Source organism: Castor canadensis, chromosome 8 (genome assembly GCF_047511655.1).
Source record: "Castor canadensis chromosome 8, mCasCan1.hap1v2, whole genome shotgun sequence".
Lineage (NCBI taxonomy): Eukaryota > Metazoa > Chordata > Mammalia > Rodentia > Castoridae > Castor > Castor canadensis.
Window position 1 is genome coordinate 86,577,458 of NC_133393.1, and position 16,991 is coordinate 86,594,448.

Here is a 16,991-nt window from a genome sequence, read left to right on the forward strand (position 1 = left end):
AAAAGCAGAAATCAAACTGCAATAGGATTTGAATCAGTACTCTTTTGGTGGTCCACCATAAATAAAAATGTCAATTAGATTAATTATATTTATTATAACCAACAAAGGTTTGTTAACTATACCAGGGATGCTATCAAAGAAATAGCAGAGCAATTGGGACCAACTAGTCAGATGGCTTGGGAGAACAGGCTAGCATTAGACATGATGTTGGCCAAAAAGGGAGGAGTTTGTGTAATGACTGGAGTTTCATGTTGCATGTATATACCAAATAATACAGCCTCCGATGGAACTATTAGTAAGGCCCTATAGGGATTAACTATCCAACGAGCTAGCTGAAAATTCAGGTATAAATGATCCCTTCACTAACTTAATGGAGAATTGTTTGGGAGACAGAAGGGCTGGATGACTTCAATCTTAATCTCCTGGTCATAGTGGCTGGAGTTTTCATTTTAGTGGGATGTTACATAATTCCTTGATTCCGAGGACTAATACAGCAGTTGGGACAGCCCTCCCCAAGCAATCCCCCCCCACACCCAAATAATTTGTTCCTATTAGAAACACAGAAACATGAGAGCCAATGGCTCCTAAATGAGTTTGAAGGAAAGAATTTAAATTAAAAGAGGGGGGAAATTATAAGAAAAGCAATCATTTCTATCTAAGTATATGTCACCCTCTTAGATTACTTAAAATTCCTCAGGTTGCCATCGTAGGTGACTTGCATTGTTTAAAGGGTTCCTATTTCTTCTTCCAGATTCTCATATAGCCCCATTGCTTGCGAAAATTGCCCTGCCAAATTACATGCCCTGGAGAGATTGTGAACCTTTGACCTGGACAAATCCCAGGTAATGGGCAGGTGTACCTGCGTCAGGGATATAAGAAGAAGTCACTGTCGACCATTTTGTGCTCACGTGTCCACTCAGCTGGAGTGAGTACATCCTTGTACCCTTTTGATCAAAAGAAATTGCCTGTCAAGATTTTCTCTGTCTCTTGTGTGTCTGTTTTCAGCACCGGAGGGTCTTTAATTCCAGCAGGAAGGGACAGGACTTGATGCTCACTTATGTCCCCAGACTTTTGCTTACTGTATTTCTCTGTTCCAACCAAAGGAAAGCCATATTAGGCACATGGTCAGTCTGGCTGGCTATTCCCCCAAGGTTTAGTGTTGGAGCAGCTGTCTCATTCTCTGAAATGACCATTCCCTCTCTCCTCTCCTCAGACTTCTGGCTACTACCTATCCGGCTGTTTCCCCAGAGCGTAAAAGCCAGCAGAGGGAAATCCCTCCAAATCTCCTGTCACCATCCTCCTTACCTCCTCATCCTCTATTACAGCAAAGGACCTACCTCTCTCCAGCCAAGGCCATTCTTTCCTGTCCCAGACGGTCCTCATTTACGTCTTCAGTATTTACCTTCTGAAGGCATCTTTTCCATTTTTTTTGGGGGGGGGGAGGGGGAGAGGGTGTGGCTGGTCATTCCAGGACCTTGAACATGCTAAGTATGTGCTCTGTCACTGAGCTACATTCTCAGTCCTCCCACTCAGTTTTATCTTTTAAAACAATCTCCTGACATTGCTTTCCATACTGTTCTTCGAAGGCAAGTTTCTCAAAACATGCACTATTTTTCAGTCTTCATTGCTTTCTCAGTTATAAATGCCTCTGGTGATCACTTCCTCCTGCACTTCTTTTTCTAAGCCTTGTTTTTTTTTTATTTCAGTAGTGAGTCAGGGTTTCACTTGTAGCCCAGGTTGGCCTCAAACTCAAGATCCTTCTGCTTCAGCCTCTGGAGTGCTGGGATTATAGGTGTGAGTCAGTGCACCTGGCTGGTGTTTTTCTAAGCTTTGAAATACAGTTCATATCCCATACAATTTACCCATTTAAAGTGTATATATGACTCAGTGGTTTTTAGTATATTCAGAGATATGTGCACTTATCACCACAATCAGTTTCAGGACATTTCTTTGGCAACCTCCCTCCATCCAGCCCTAGGGAACCACTAATCTATCTTGTCTCTATCATTTTCTCTATTCTGGACATTTCATATGAGTGGAATCTGTAATAAGTGGGTTTTTTTTTTTTCTGGTACTGGGGTTTGAACTTGGGGTCTACATCTTAAGCCACTCCACCAGCCCTTTTCTATGATGGTTTTTTCAAGATAGGGTCTCTTGGAGTATTTTCCCCCACTGGCTTTGAACTGCGATCCTCTTGATTTCAAGGATCGCAGGATCCTCTTGATCCTGAGCAGCTAGGATTATAGTCATGAGCCACCAGCTCCCAGATAATGAGTGTTTTTTTTTGTGTGTGTGTGTGACTGACTCCTTTCACCCTGTATACAATATTTTCAAGGTTCATCCAAGTTGTAGCATGTTAAAAAAAAACCAAACAAACAAGTTGTAGCATGTACCAGTACTTCAATCCTTTTTATGGTTGAATATGTATGGACATACCACAATTTGTTTATCCCTTCATCTGGGCTCTTATGAATAACATTGCTATGGGCATTTATGTACAAATTTTTGTATAGCTGTTTTCATTTCTCTAGGGTATATACTGAGGAGGGGAACTGCTGAGTCACATCATAATTCTGGGTGTAATGGTTTTGAGTAATTGCCAAACTGTTTTCCAAAGCAGCTGCACAGTTTTACAATCTCACCAACAGTGTATGAGGGTTCCAGTATCTTCCTATCCTTATTGCCACTTGTCATTTATCAGATTTTCTGATTCTAGTCACCCTTGAGGATGTGAAGAGGTATTTCACAGAGGTTTTGGTTTGTATTTCCTGGATGACTTAGGACGCTGACATCTTTTCATGTGCTTATTAGTCATTTGTCTATCTTTCTTGTAGAAATGTCTATTTGAATACTTTGCCTATTTTTTTCCATTGGGTTGTCTCTTTACTATCTAGTTATGAGAAATCTTTACATATGCTGGATACAAGTCCCTTATATATGATTTGCAAATATTTCCTGCCATTCTGTGGAGGTCAGTTCACTTCCTTGAGGGGTGCACTTCCTCCTTGACTTCCTGGCCTACTAGGCTGCCCCACCCCTCTTTCATCTATTTCTGTGCATATATGGATTACTTTATGTATCTATACATAAAGTACACATACAGCCTTAAAAAACAGACATAGTAGCATGTGCTCACTACTCTACATCCTTCTTTAGCAGAACAATATTTAGAAAATGAAACTACGTAACTTATTCGGATCTTACCTGTTTTCCTGCTCTGTTATAAGATCCAATACAGGATCCCAAGTCTCCTTGGTCCCCCACAATTCATAACAGTCCTTCAAATCTTTCCTTGCCTCTCAAGACCTGGTCACTTTTGAAGGAAACTGATCAGCACTTTGGAACATGTCCCCCAACTTGGGTTTGTTTGATGTTCTTGCTGATCAGACTGAAGCCATGGTTTTAGGGAAGAATGACATAGTGTGCCTTTCTCAGTGCATTGTAGCATGAGGTTGAGATGCCTTACTACTGGTGATGTTTTAACCTTGGTCTTTGCATAGGTGGTATCTATCTGTAAATTCCTGTACTGTAAAACTACTTTGCCACAATGCAACTATACTATTTCTCCTGAAATTTTCATCTACTAATATTAGGATTCGTCAATGGATCATGCATGAAGTAATTACTGTGGCATTCAATTTCTCTTGTTCCTTCTGCATTTATTAATTAGAAGTTTTCTATAAGGAAGAATTGTCCCTTTGTCCCCATTTATGTAATTACATATATTACTAAGGACTAATTGGACATTTATTTTATTGTTTGGGTCATAATCCAATATGATCATTCCTTTTTTCATTGCTCAAATTTCATTTTGGCCATTAAGAATGTTTCAGATTGGCTCCTGTGTCCTTTCAAAATGCTCTTCCACACACACTTTCATCTGACATTATAAGATGTTCTGGATTTATTTCATATTTTCCCTGCCACAACCACTTTTCCAAGGAGCTTTACCAAAGCAGTCTTCTCAAACTACAAATCTGGTCACATCCTTCTGACTTCACATTTTGCCCATGACCTCCTACTGCTTGATCAATATCTCAATACAACCCTAAAAGTCCTGCCTTGGTCTGGTCCCAAAGTTCTGAAAAACAATCCTGGACTGATGCAGACCACACCCATCTCCCTAAAGTGGCTCCTGCAGGATCCATATTCAAAAGGCAATGTGTCCCATACTCCAACAGTTCCTGAAAGGAGGAGGGACTTCCTATGCTGTTAGAAGGGGAGCTCTTTGGGGAGGGAGGGCATTTCTGTATTTGGACTCCTCTGAAACCCTCTGCCAGTCTACCTTCCTGCCAACAAGGTCCCAAGGTCCTGAAGACCCCTTGACCCCTTCAGGGATTGGTGATTTCCTTTCATTCCAGCCAGATAAAGACTGGAAAGAAGGAGCACGTAGGAATGTACAATGGACTCAGATTCTCTATCCTCCTCCCTGCAATGGCTCTGAGGGCCCATATAACAAACCATAATGAGGGTGAGATTTAAGAGACATTCTTAGATTTGTCCCTGATGTTGAGATGATCTTTTCAAAGCTCTCAACCTGGACTGGAGTTGTAGCCCAATGGTAGAATGCTTGCCTAGCATGCATGAAACTCTTGGTTTCCATTCCTGGCATCAAACAAAACTTCTCAACCTACTCCCAGGCCCTAGTGATTCTTTTTGGCAAATAGGACTACCCTGTTCATTCTACACATATTTCTGCACAGATCACTCAGGATGGGGCACAATGCTAGGTATTGGGAGAGCAATTAACTCAGAGATGGGTGGGATCTTCTGGGATTTCTTGTAGCTCTCAGTCTATTAGTAGACACAAGACATGCAGGTACAAAAATCAGTAAGCATTCTTAAAAAGTAACAGTGAACTATTGGAAAAAGAAATTAAGAAAACAATCTCATTTATAATAGCTAAAAAAATAATAGAATACTCAGGAATAAATTTAACCAAGAAGGTAAAAAATCTTAACATTTAAAACTATAAAACAGGTCTGGTGTACTGGCTCAAGCCTATAATCCTAGCTACTTGGGAGGCAGAAATCACAAGGACTATGGTTCTAGACAAAAAGTTCATGAGACGCCAGGTCAACCAATGGCTAGGTGTACATACCTGTCATCTCAGCTATGTGGGAAAGCACAAGTAGGAAGATCATGGTTCAGGCTGGCCCAGGCATAAAGTGAGACCCTATTTCAAAAATAACCAAAGCAAAAAGGGCTGGCAGCATGACTCAAATGGTACAGTACCTGCCCAGCAAGTGTGAAAGTGTGAGGCCTTGAGTTCAATCCCCAGTACTGTTAGAAAGAAAAGGAAAGAAACGAGGAGGGAAGGAAGGCAGGAAGGAAGGAAGGGCGGGCAGGCTGGACATGGTGGCTCACATATGTAATCCCAGCTACTCAGGAGGCAGAGGTAGGAAGATCTTGATCCAAGGCCAGCCTGAGCAAAAGCACAAGACCCTATCTTAAAAAAAAAAAGTAAAGCGAAAGGGCTTGGGGCGTGGCTCAAGTGGTAGAGCCCATGCTTGTCTAGTAAGTGTGAGGCCCCAAGTTCAAACCCTAGTATTATTTAAAAAAAGAAAGAAAGAAATTGAAGACACAAATAAGTGGAAATATATCCTGTGTTTACAGATTAGCTTAATACAGTTAAAATGTCCACATTACCCAAAGAGATCTATAGATTTAATGCAATCCCTATCAAAATTTCAGTGATTTTTTTACAGAAATAGAAAAATAATCTTAAAATTTGTATGAAACCATAAATGACTTTGAGTAGCCAAAGCAATTTTGAGCAAAAAGAACAAAGCTGGCAGCATCACACTACCTGATTTAAAAATCTACTCTAAACCTGTAGTAATCAAAATAGCATGACCAAGTCAGACACTAAACCAATGGAACAGAATGGACAGTCCAGAAACAAATCCATTCATTTATGGTCAATTGATCTTCTAAAAAGATGTCAAAAACACACAATGGGGAAAAGGAATCTCTTCATAAATAGTGTTGGGAAAACTGGACAGCCACATGCAGAAGAATGAAATTAGACTCTCATTTCACACCATATACAAGAACCAACTCAAAATGGATTAAAGACAAACTGGAAACTATAAAACTGCTGAAAGAAAATATGGCAGACCTGGGCACTGGTGGCTCACTTCTGTAATCCTAGCTACATGAGAGGCTGAAATCAGGAGGATTATGGATCAAAACCAGCCCAGGCAAGCAGTTCCAGAGACCACCATCTCCAAAATAATCAGAGCAAAATGGATTGGAGACATTATTCAAGCAGTAGCAGTAGGTAGGAGTAAAGGTTTGCAAGTGTGAAGCCCTGAGTTCAAAACTCCACCAAAATTAAAAAGCGAGCAGGCACTGGTGGCTCACACCTATAATCCTAGCTACTCAGGAGGCAGAGATCAGGAGGATCATGGTTCAAAGCCAGCCTGGGAAAATAGTTTTTGCAATCCTATCTCAAAAGTTCTCAATACAAAAAGGGCTGGTGGAGTGGCTCAAGTGGTAGACGCCTGCCTAGCAAGCATGAGACCCTGAGTTCAAACCCTAGTTACACCCCCCCAAATATATATAATTATATATACATATATATAATTATAAAAAATATATAATAAAAACAAAAATAGACAAATGGGATTACATTAAACTAAAAAGCTTCTGTGTAGCAATTAGTAGAGAGAACCTACAGAACAAGGAAAAATGCTTTAGACCATAATCTGACAAAAGGGTTAATATTCAAAATATTTGAGGCATTCAACTCAATAGCATTAGGAAGGGGGCACTGGTCAAAGGATACAAAATTTCACTTATGAGGTAATGAGCTAGGTGCTGATGCACCAAACCTGTAATCCTAGCTACTTGGGAGGCTGAGATCAGGAGGACTGCAGTTCAAGGCCAGCCCAGACAAATAGTTTGAGAGACATTTCTAAAATAACCAGGGCAAAAATGGACTGGAGGTATGGCTCAAGCAGCAGAGCACCTGCTTTGCAAGAATGAAGCTCTGAATTCAAATCCCAGTCCCACTAAAAAAGGAGGTAATGCATGTTAATTAGCTTGATTTAACTATTCCACAATATATATATACAACAACACATTATGCTGTACACCATAAATATATACATTTTTTGGGTCAATTTTTGTCATTGCAGGCAGCAGGAAGGGTGCACAGGAGGCAGAAATCTCAGGTGTATATGCAAACAGAATGACAGTGCAGATGGACCTGAGGGCTCTCAAAGGTGTTTCCCTCTCCTCTGGACATAACCAGAAACATACGTCAGGTTCCCCAGAAGGAACTGAGGCAGAGGCTGCTGGAGGTGATAGCAGAAATGACTATTAGAATGAACTTTAGCTACCTGCTCTCAGATGGGAGATGAAAGGGTCTGGGAGGCTACACAGCCTATGAGTTCTCAGGCTATACCTACAAGCTCAGGAGAGATGGGCAGGTACCCTTCCAGTCCACCCCCCATCCATTTACCCTGGAGCTCCCTCCCAAAAAGCTTCATTATATTTGTCTTTTTCTACAAAAGGAACAGGCTCTGGCTAATCAAACACCTTCTTTGTCCAGGCAGCTCCAGTACTGACCCAGTGGGCATTATCCAGTCAGAGCCCAGATGTCACTGCCTAAGCTGCCATCTCTTCTCTGTGAGCAGACAGCAGCTCTGGTTCACCCACAAGCTCCCACTGGACCCTGCTCTCATTTGTGCCTACAAATGGAAGTTAGACTTTCTGGATTCTGGCTCTGGTTTGGCAGGACTCTAGATAAAGCAGAGGAAAACTCCTCTGGACTTAAGTTTCACTTCTGTAAAATGGGGATGAGCCATCTTTGAAACTTCTCTCCCAGCAGGGCATAATGGATGATATATCTAGAAAAGAATTGTAGCTATGAAGACAACCCTCCCCAGCTCTGCCTTCAGGACTGGTGGGGTAGGGGGCGATTTAGGAGCTCCAAGGGCCTTGTGGGAAAATCCTCCAGCTTTGACGTTGTTGTCTTTCTCCAACAAGACTTGCAGGCTTCCGGGGAAGGCAGTGGGGGAGGAGAAAGGAAGGGACAGCAAAGCCAAGAACTTTGAGCTTCTCCTAGCCTGGGGGGACAGGAAGTGAGGTGCTGTCTACAGGGGAAATGAGAAGTGAACAACCCCCCCACCTTCCCTTCAGACTATATGGAAAGCAGGCTCCAGCTTCAGAAGCCCACAGGCCCAGGGCTGGGGCAACAGAAGCAATTCAGGGGTTTGGGGTGTGTGGAGGCATCACCACCACCATCTGGTAGAAAAGGGGGTGTCTGCCTTGGACATAATAACAGTTAAGAGCCCAGATATCCCAGACTGGGGGAGTAAGGAAAAGAGAAGCTACTGAAAGCCAAGTTGAGAAATTCAGCATTCCAGGTCATGTGGTAACGTATCTGCAAACCTGTGCCCCTTTGTCCCCTCTCCCCCCACTCATTAACGTGGTTCTTTGTATGATTCTTACCTAACTCTCAAGGTGATGGTATGAGGAGGCAGGGGTCTTTGATACGTGATTAGGTCAGAGGAGTGGTACCCTCAAAAACATTAGTACCCTAATTAAAGAGGCCCAAGAGAGACCCCTTAACTCCTCTACCATGTGAGAACACAGTGAGAAGGCTTTATCTATGAACTAGAAATCAGGCCTTCATAAGACACCAAATATCCTGGCACCTTGATCTTTCAATTCCCAGCCTCCAGAGCTGAGAGAAATAAATTTCTATTGCTTATAAGGTATGCAATATATGCTCTTTTGTTATAGCAGCCCCCAAAGATTAAAACAGCCAGAAACAGGAGATCTGACAGAGGTGACAGGAGAAATCCATGCACACTCAGGTAATAACAATAGGTAAGGCAATAGAAGAAGACCGAACATGCTATGTGCTACCTTTCGGGGAGGGGGGGGAGAAAAAGAATATACATTTGTCTGATTTTATGTAAAGAAACTCTGGAGGGGCTGGGCATAGTGGCACTTGCCTGTAACACCAACACTTGGGAGGTGGAGACAGGAGGATCACAGAGTTTAAGACAGCCTGGGTTATAAAGAGAGACCTTATCTCAAAAACAAACAAAAAAACCTGTGGAGGGATACGTGAGCAACGAGTAAGTGATCATCTATGGGGGAGATGGGGATAGAGTTGGAATAAGATTTCTCAGTGTATGCCTTTTTTATCTTTTTTATTTTTGAGCTTTGTAAAAAAAAAAATCTAGTAAAAAAACTTTAAGCTGGGTTGTTGATGTACACCTATAATCCCAGCACTTGGGAGGTGAAGCAGGAAAACAGAGAGTTCTAGGCTGGCCTGGGCTACATAGAGTGTTCCAAGCCAGTCTGGACCCTGTCTCACAAACAAAAACAAAAAACCTTTAAAAAATGTTAGAAGGGGACTTGGGTTGTGGCTTGGTAGTAGAGCACTTGCCTAGCATGTATGGCTCTGGATTCCATATTTAGCACTGCAAAAATATTAAAAATTCTCTTCCATCCTTTCCTTCTTCCCTCCCTCCTTCCTTTCTTCCTTCTTACTTTTTTCTTTTTTAGACAGGGCCTCACTATGCAGCCCAGGCTGGCCACAAACCTACAATCCTCCTGTTTCAGTCTCTAGAGTGCTGGGATTACAGACATGTGCCACCACACCTGGCTACTTAGCATTCTAAAGCTCCTTTCAGCTATGATCATCCACCCTCTTCCTGTATGAAGAGGTAGGGACCATGTCCCTGGGACAAGGGAGAAAGTGAGGAAGTCTGGCCAGATGAACGTGGGGACTGTGACCACAGGACACCAATGCCTTCACTCCCTTTTCTTCCCTAGGGCTAAGACAGAGGTCCTTGTACCCCTGGGCTGTGGTATGGGCACAGTAGCACCACTATTCACAAGTTAGTCAGAGCCTTTTTTTTTTTTTGGCTAGGTATTGAACCCTATGCCCCACACATGCTAGGTAGGTGCTCTACCACTGAGCTACATCCTCTAGGGCCACTTCTATGTGCTTAAGAGCTGAATTCCTTCTAGACCTCTGGGAAGGTGGTCTAGGAGAAGCAAACGCCTCCCAACTTGGGGCTAAGAGGTAGGACAGTGGGCAATGGGAGAGTCTGGGAAAGGCGGTGGTAAGGAGGTTAAACAACTCCTAGAAGTGTCTGGAGCTGCTGCAAGCAGGTTCTGGGGGTGTCTCAACAGATCCCTGCACTAAAGGACCAAGTACAGCCCCCACATTAAGCCAACTAGGGATGAGGTGAATCAGCCCCCAAGAACTCCAGGGCCACATCCCAGGAGTTCCAGAGCCCCTCACGGATCTGTCTAGGAAAAAACATCATTGATCTTCTTCCCAGGGGAGAGGGTCAGAGTTAGAGGCAAATTCAGGCTGAGAGTGAGAACTGCAGACCTGTCCCCTAAGCCCTAAGCAGCACATATCAATCAAGCCCTACAGGCAACAGCAGAAACTGTGACATGGGATCTTCTCTCCTTTAAAAATAGATATATATATTTTTTTCTGGTGTTGGGAGATCAAATCCAGGGCGTTTTGCATGCTAGACAAGTTTCAAGTTTTCTACCACTGAGCTACAGATGTAAAAGCTTAGGGAGAACTGCAGAATGCCCAGAGCTCAAGAACCAGCATGAAGTTCAGAGTGCTATGCCTGCCTGTGTTCTTCTCAGCAGCTGCTGGGTTTTTAGAAATCAGTAATAACAGCAATGATAATTCACCTTAATAACAGCCTGGCCTCCTCAGACCTCTTTCATCTGCGTAACTCCCAGAGCTGGGAAAACGGTAATTAGGAAGCAGGTGCCACACCCCAATGATGATGTGTTATTAATCCATAAGCACTGGCTGGGAAACTGAGGCCCAGAGAGAAGGATCGCACCTTGCATGGAGCTAAGGACCTAGGTACTGAGGGCTGCTGGGCAGTGGGGAACTGGAGGTGCCGGCTCCAAACTTGCTGTGTTTTGGGCAGATGTTAAAGACAGGGGCACTCATTCCAGACGTGGGTTTGGGGAGGTGGGGAAAGAACCCAAAAATGTGTTTCAAGCCCTCTTCCCCAGGCGGCAGCAGTGTCTGGTGGGCAGCTCTGGCTGGGAATCAGGGCCCGTGCACCACCTCCCAGAGTGCCAGGAAAGCAGGCCAACGGCTGCCTGAGATCTTGACCATCTTCTACCATGTACTCAGGCACCATAGGGTAAGTGAGGGCTGAGCCTTCCAGACAGCCTCACACCACAGGCAGTCCATGACAAGGGACTGTGGGGCATCTGGTAACTGGGTGGGGAGATCCTGATTAAGAATACATCAAGAAGTGGGGAGACTGGGGTGTAGCTCAGTGGCTTGCCTAACATGCTGAGGGCCATGGATTGAATCTCCAGCATAGGAAAAAAAAAAAAAGTCATGGGGAGACTGCTTCTTGGGACCTAAGCTCATCTCTTTAGCCCTCCTCCATCCTTGGCACTGATCCTAAAATAATGAGATCCTTCCCACAGCAATGCCTGTCTGGTTACTGCTGCAGAAACCTGCAGAGGAAACCCAGCTGGCTTATTTGGTCCAAGAGAGCAGGGGAGGGTGGGCAAAAAGTCCTAGAGGATCAAAGATCTTCCACTGTGGCCATGGAGGGAAACAGCAGAGACTCACACTAGGATGGAGGGTAAAGAGGGAGGAATTGCACCTGCAGATGCACTTACAGCCTGTTGTGTGCCTAGCACTGTGCAGATGCTGAAAACAACAAAATGCCAGCTCCAGGGAAACCAGAAGGAACAAGCTAGGTAGCAACCAATGACCTTGTCCTCTAGTCCTCCAGGACAATATCTAGGGGACACTGTCTAAGGGTCTTGTTCTAAAGGATTTAAAGTTTTTCTTCAGCAGATTAGAGCTGATAAGTGCCCCTAGGAGGCTCTAACCTTCTAAGGATCCAGTTCCCCAAATCTAGGTTCAAGAACTAGCCCTTGGGAAGGGAGATAATGGAGAATGATGGAGGAGGTGAACTCAACTATGATATATTGTAAGAACTTTTGTAAATGTCACAATGTACTTCCAGTACAGCACTAATATAATAATAATAATATAATAATAATAATAAAAGAACTAGCTCTGTGTGCTTTCAATACAACCTGACTCCCTCATAAATGAAAAATTAAGGTAGAATGCAACCATGTAAAACTGGAGACCAGAGTCAGGAGTCCTCCCTCTGACACTCACCATCATATGAATCACTTCCCACTCTGGACTTCAGTTTCCCCATTTTTAACAAGAGGGTGTTGGGCTAGTCTGTCTCTAGGATTCTTTCCAGCCTGTGCAAGCTCAATGTTGTTTTGATGTGGTGGCAGATCTCAGACTGATTTACATAAATTTGCATGTTCAATCAGAAATCCCAAACTCCAAGTACAGAAGATCCAATCAGTCTATTAGTGCAGCCAGACGGGCTAGAGGAGTCTGCCAGGTTTGGGTGAGGGTTGTCAAAGCAGACAGTGGTAGTAATGGTGATTTGGGGGAGGGGTTGGGGGAAGCAAGAGTGAAAAAGGGCATCTGTTCTCAGAGATGCAGCTCTAGTGACCCACGACTGATGGGGCCAGGCAGAGACCACCCCTCTCGCCCCGTGCCGCTTTAGCTGTCCTTTCTCCTCCTGCTTCTAACGGGGCCTCTGGCTGGCCAGCCTCAGAGCCACACCCCAAGACAGAACAGCAGCCTCTGCCTAGCAACAGCTGCATCTCTCGCTCTGACAGGGACTCCACCATTAACCACTTTCTGGGAAACTGACCTCCCTGGGAGCTTCCATTATCCATTTCAAGGGCTAACTGTGGTGAAGAAGGTTTCTTGGGGTCTAATCTAGATGCCGCCTGCTGCAGCTTTATCCATATAGGGCAGCAGGACCCATAGCAGAGGGCTCCTCAGGCCCGGGACAGCTGGCAGAAAGAAAACCAATTAGAGAATGTGCCTCATAGCTAACCAATCCCAGGGCCTCTCTAACCAACACCTTCAACATTCTGCTTCCCCTTCACCTGGGAGACCAAAGACGAAAACAAACAAGAACATGAGGTCTTTTGGCTCTTGGGCTGGAGAGCAAGTCCCAACCTGGAGATTCCAACTCCAGGGAAAGTCCTACCTCAGAAGGCAAGGGGGCTGGGAAAGGTGGGGTGGGAGAATCTTCTCATGGTTGTTAGGCTGGGTGAGGGCAATGGAGGAGACTCCTTAGCCTGTGTCCTGGGAACTGGGGCTGTGAGTACAGAGGTAAGATGGGTAGGGCCAAGGGGTGGGATGGGCAACAGCAGTGGGGCCCTCCTTGCTCTCTTCCCACAAGAGGGTGGATGAGTATGCTGTGCTCCTGGCGAAGATCCTAAAACAAGTCCCAACAACTGAGATGCAAACTGTCTCCTGGGAATCTGCTTACCCCTCTGGCCCTTGGCTGCCTCCTCCTCTCTCAACTCCTCCCCAAACATCCAACTCAAAGACTGGTCCAGCCAGGATGTCTCAAGAGGCCTTGATGGGTGGGCCAAACCTAAGCCAGCAGGAGTTCATATCCCAAGGCACCAGGGATGAACAGAACAGTAACTATGCTCAGCAGAAAAAGGGAGTTCTCCTTCTCTCTAAACCTAAGAAACTGTAACCCAATACTTTAGCTCTTTAAATGGAGCTGCCCTACCAAAGAACCATTCTCCCCTCTAGAGTCACCAGAAACCATTCAATGTCAAATAGTGCAAGGCAATTTTAGAGTTTTCTGATCACATAGCTGGGTTTTTTTTTGGGGGGAAGTGGTACTGGATTTTGAACTCGAGTTTTTTGAGCCACACCACCCAGCCCTTTTCACTTTATTTTTTCAGATAGGGTCTTATGCTTTTTTGCCCAGCTGGCATCAGACCAAGATCCTCCTACCTATATTTCCCTCATGGCTGGGATTATAACTGTGTTCCACCATGCCTGGTTTATTTGTTGTGATGGGATCTCGATAACTTTTTGCCTAGCTGGCTTCCACCTCACAAGCAGCTGGTATTATAAGTGTGATAAGGGGGATAGTGGGGGAAATGCTGAGTTTTGGTCAGATTGAGGTTTGAACTCAGGGCTTCATGCTTGCAAAGCAGGCACTCTACTGCTTGAGCCACACCTCCAATGCTGAGATTTAAAGATGAAGAAAACTGAGGGAAAGAGAGGCAAGTTGTCTTGGCCAAGGTCTCACAGCAAGCTAGGAAGATTAGAGTTTACAGCTTCTGACTCAGTCCACATTGATAGCAGCTCAGTCCCCATACCAGTGGTTTCCACCTACCTGCCTAGCATGAATTACCCTCTTCCCTGCAGCCCAGGACATCCATCTCTCTAGAGCCTAACTTTCTCCTCAAAGGCCTGACTGGAGGATGCTGGCAGGCTAAAGTCACCTCATGGACATACCACAGACTTTGAAAACAAACTTAAAGTACATGAAAGTACTTCTGAGACAGAAATACACGTGGTTTCTCTGAGGCAAGAAACCCACTAATCCCAGACTGTTCTTAGGGAACACGGGGGAGGACCAGTTTGAGAGGTGAAGTTTGTGCCTCCCTTCTGGCCAGACAAGGGGCCTGAGAGAGCCAGCTACCATAATGTCAACAACACAATTGCGCTATCTTCATTTTCCCTTTAAAGTACTGACCACACAATAGACACTGACCCCTCTCCACTGTCCTCCAAGAACAGGAGTGGTCTTGGAGCTCCTGTTCCAGGCCTCAGCCTCCAACAAATACCTCTGGTTGACAACTGTGCTTAAGATAGAAGGACCCACAGGAGAGGGACAGAAATGGCAGGGAGGGAATAAGAGATTGTCCCTTATGTCAGGGAACCCCTCAGTCTAGACCCATGGCTCCCCAAAAAGGCAAGTTTTTAAGCAGCAGCTGGGCAGGCTGAGTGGGCTTGGCTGATCCAGGCCTGAGCCACCTGGAAAGCAGGGCCTGTGGGAGGTGAGGGCCTTCTGTACCCATGGGGCAGTGCCAGCGCTGGAGAGACCAACGGGTCTTGGATCCAGAATAATGAAAAAGGAGCGGGCTTCCGACAGGCGTTTTCCTAGGCAGGCCAAACCAGGGGAGTGTCCAGCACAGATAAATTCTCCGCATTCTTCTGGCACCGCAGCCAGGACCCAAACAGCCTCTTCTGCAGGCGCTGCCCTGTCCCCACTCCGACCCAACCCTTCTCTCTCCCTCAGCCTCTCTTCAGCGCGCAGCCCTCGGGGGTCCCTCCTTTCCACAGCCCCTCAAAGCATCGGAAGGGCTGTTCCCGGAGCCCGGGTCTCTCCGCCTCCCCCACGCCCTACCGCCCCGGGCCACCGGGACTGGAAGAAGTGTGAAGAGGAGCCCCAGGCTCGTCTCTGCGCCTGCGCTTTGTGGAGAGCCCCCCCCCGCCCCCATCCAGCACCGCTAAGCCGCACTGGGACAGTGGGATGCGGGTGGGGTGGGATGTGCAGCTGGGGCAAGGTCAGTGCTTTCATAGAGGGAGGGAGGCCGGCCGGTCACCGGAACATCCCCCACTCCTGAAAGTTTCCCTTCCGGGGCCACGGAGTGTGCGCGAGGATGGCGCAGGGGGCAGGAGGGGGTAGGGTGGGGGTGCACAGAGCTGCAGCCGGATCCCCCTCTACCCCACGAGAGTGCGGCGGGAGGGAGGGGCAGGCGGCGAGGTGCTGGCGGGAAGCCTTGACTTTCCCCTTGGAGCCAAGACGGCCGCAAGAGCTTTACCATCCACATTCTCCAGCCCCCGGCTCAGAGCTTATAGACACCCCACACACACACACTTCACCGTCTTTTAAATCCTTAACAGGCCTGAAACTCACCGAAATCAGGTGTTGAGCGGGGCCAGGGCAGGCCGGATCCGCAGGGTCCATGACCGCAGCTACAGGGCGGGGGGGTAAAGAAAGGGGGTACCGGAGCCGCCTCTTGATGTCAAGCCTTTAAAGGGGCCAGTGAGCCCTGCCCCTCGCTTAGACCGCGCCTCTCTCCTCCCGTACAGCCAATCCAAGATCAACTTGGGTGCGCGCCCCTCCCATCCTCGTCCAGATGTTCCCAGGAAGAAAGCTAAGTCTGCCCGGCCGGCGCGCGCCGCTTCCGCCCGGGTGGGAAGAGCTTCCCCTCCCCCTATGGAGAAACACTCTCCGCAGGCCAGGCTCGGCCTAGTAAACCTCTCCGGTGCCTGGGTTGGGGACGCCCAGATGGGCCCGGCAAGGGTGGAATGGGGGCTTCTAGAACAGAGAAAACTAAGCAGGTACGCGCGGGCCCACGAGCATGCGCGTCTGCTTCTGTGGGGATGGGCGTGCACGTGTGTATGTGGTTGTTAGCGTTCGTGTTTGTAATTTGCCTTTCTGCATACGTGTTGGGTGTGAATCCCTGGGAAGAGGCTTGAGTGCTTTCATGGCCTTAAGTGCTCCCGCCTCCCTTTTTCTACCCCAGGATCGGGTCTTCCCAGTAACCTGGTGTTAGGAACAGGCTCCACTGTGGGAGAGCAATGCTGGCCATTTCCTCGCTGTCTTAAAAGGAGCGAAGGCAATGCAGGAAAAGGAGACAGCCCTGTTTTGGCCACTTGCTATCTCAGAAACACCTGCGTAGAGGGAGCAAACTAAACAGACTGCCCAGGCCCCTACATAAAGTCAGAGCTCCCTTCATACCATTTTCATCAGTCCTTACACATCTATTTGCCCTTGTCTGGATACTTAGTTCTTCTAACCCGACTGACCCAGATATACAGGCTCCTCAGACACAGTATCTGCCTATCTTATTAAAATTCCTTCTGGGTCGGGCGCTGGTGGACCCACCTGTAATCCTAGCTACTTGGGAGGCTGAGATCAAGAGGATCACGGTTGGAGGTCAGCCTGGGCAAGTAGTCCACGAGACTCCATCTCCAAAATAACCAGAGAAAAATGGACTGGAGGTGTGGTTCAAGTGGTAGAATGCCTGCATGAAGCCCTAAATTCAAACTCCAGCACCACCAAAAAAATAAAAAAAGATAAAAATTTCAAAATGCTTCTGTTGTAGGTATATGCAGGATGTAACTTCAACCATCATATTAGTCCAATAAA

At 46.3% G+C, this 16,991-nt stretch overlaps 1 protein-coding gene across 5 annotated transcripts in view; it reads right to left on the minus strand.

Moving 5' to 3' along the window:
* Nckap5l (NCK associated protein 5 like) overlaps positions 1-16,991 on the minus strand; it is a 53,865-nt gene that overhangs the window by 24,549 nt on the left and 12,325 nt on the right. For 3 of the 5 annotated variants that reach the window (XM_074083334.1, XM_074083331.1, XM_074083330.1), the window contains exon 1: positions 15,753-16,053. The exons of the other annotated variants lie outside the window; for them this stretch is intronic. The gene's annotated coding sequence lies outside the window, so the exon portion shown is untranslated. Of the gene's footprint in view, positions 1-15,752; positions 16,054-16,991 lie in introns of those variants that run through there. 5 annotated transcript variants of the gene reach the window in all.